Genomic DNA, 2,394 nt, shown 5'->3' with positions numbered 1-2,394 from the left:
CCCCTCCCCGGAGACCCCGGAGGCCCCGGCGGGCCCCAGTCCCCCGCAGCCCGCGCGCGCCGCCGGGACGTGGCGGCCTCAGAGGCCGGGACGGCGGCCGCCGCGTGGAGCTCGGCGACCGCGACGCGCGGGCTCACACATCCCCGGGCGAGCCTGGGCGGCGACAAAACCGCAGCCGCGGCCGGCCTCCCGCTCGCGTTCCCGCGCCCCGGCTGCTCGCTTCCGCGCCCCAGCGGTCCCTCCGGCTCGCCCGCCTTCCTTCCCCCCGGGCTCCCGTTTGTTTTCATTGACCCCGACGTCGCTTTCACTTCCTGGTTGAAAGGGGCCTGCGAGGCCCGGGAAACCCCTCCCCGGCGGCGCGGCTGGAGGAGCGGGCGCGGCCTGCAGCTGCCCCGGGGGCGCGAGGCGGCCGCTCCGTCCGCCGCCAGACTCGGGCGCGGGGCGCCGGGCTCCGCCTCGTCTTCCCTTAGGCCCTCGGCTGGCTTCGCATTCGCCCCCCGGCCGCCGAAGGCCGCCCAACCCTCCCCAGGGGCCGAAGCCCCGGGCCCAGAACTAGCGACCTCGGACCCGGGCCCAGCCGAGTTTGCACTCTCTGAGCACTTGTCCCGTGGGCAGTGACTTCTAGGCCGCTCAGGCTATCACTGAGCCTCAGGTTGTTTCTGGTGGCTGTTTTTGTTTTTTTATTTTGGGGGTTTCTTGGGGGGGGGGGGTTACTCCCCTCCCCAATAAAATAACAGACTTCTATTTATTTTCCTTCTGTCCTCACATTCAGGGATCCCAACTAACTATGTCCCCGGAAGGCAGTTTGCCACTGAGACCCGCCAAGAATTAGCCAGGGACCCCAAGGAATTGTCATCAAGTCAACAATTAACCTTTGAGATCCACAACTTCATTTAGAATATAGAACATGGCCTGACCAGGCGGTGGATGCGGAGGACCCAGGTTCGAGACCCCAAGGTTGCCGACTTGAGTGCACCCGGACTTGAGCGCGCGCTCATCTGGCTGGAACAAAGCTCGCCAGCTTGGACCCAAGGTCGCTGGCTCAAGCAAGGGGTTACTCGGTCTGCTGAAGGCCCACGGTCAAGGCACATATGAGAAAGCAATCAATGAACAACTAAGGTGTCACAATGCGCAACGAAAAACTAATAATTGATGCTTCTCATCTCTCCATCCCTCTCTCTGTCTCTGAAAAAAAAAAAAAGAATATAAAACATGGAGTCAAACTTCGGAGTTCATTTTATTCTAAAAATGGGATCTTTTCCTTAGCTTTTATGATCTTAAAAAATCCTGTTTGAAAATGATCATCATCTCAAAGAATTGGCAATTTTCAGATTCGTGGAATTTTGCAGGCTTTAAGCAAAGCAGATTATAGGAGGCTCAGTGCTCCGGCTTTTCTTAGCATCACTGAAGTAGAATAACATCCCCCTTCTTGAACCTAATCTAGGCCTTAGCCTTTCTGGGTATTCACTTGGAAATAAGGTGAATTGATGATGAGTTGATACAGAGATGGATAGTTGATGTAATAAATCAAACATAGTCAAATGATAGAATCCAAGTGGTAGGTATAGGGCCACGCTGATAGTATAGTGAAATTCAATTTTTCTGTATGTTTGAAAGTTTTTCATTCTAAAATGTTGAGGGGTAAGGCTGACTTTGTGTAAGACTTCCTCAAATTCCTCCTGCCTATTTATTATTGGCTGTGAGGTTGGGGAAAAAATGCCCAATACCAAACCTTTTCAGTAGTAGTTGAATTTTTGCTTTCTGAGGTTTCAGTTATCAGAAGTCAACCACAGTCTGAAAGTATTAATGGAAAATTCCAGAAACAAACAATTCCTAACTTTTCAGTTATGCCTGCTCTGACTAGCCTAATTAAATCTCCTGCTGTCCTGCTCCCTCCCACCAAAACATGAATCATCCCTCTGACCAGCACAGCCATGCTGTGGCACAGAGCAATGAGAAATTTTGAGAGAGAAATCACATCCATAAACTTTTATTATAGCCTACTGTTTAACTGTTTTATTTATTTATTAGTTGTTAATCACTCACTGTGACTAATTTATTAAGCTTTATAATAGGTATTATAGCAGCAATTTTCAGCCAGTATGCTGCAAAAAATTTTAAAACATGCAATACCTGACTAGTCAGGGGCACTGACTTCTGATTGTCAAAAAAAAAAAAAAAAAAAATGACAACAGACAACACAATAGCCATCCCTTGGGAATGAATCAAAATTATAACTTTTTATTGTCAGATCAGCAAAAAATATATATTTTGGTGTTTATGCTGCAGAATTTTAGTAATTAGTTTATGTGTGCCATGAGGTGGAAAAGGTTGAAAATAGCTGTACTATAGGAAAAAATATTATATGTAGGGTTCAGTCCTAGTATGCTTTCA

Source organism: Saccopteryx leptura, chromosome 7 (assembly GCF_036850995.1).
Source record: "Saccopteryx leptura isolate mSacLep1 chromosome 7, mSacLep1_pri_phased_curated, whole genome shotgun sequence".
Lineage (NCBI taxonomy): Eukaryota > Metazoa > Chordata > Mammalia > Chiroptera > Emballonuridae > Saccopteryx > Saccopteryx leptura.
Note: the sequence above shows the minus strand (reverse complement) of the source record.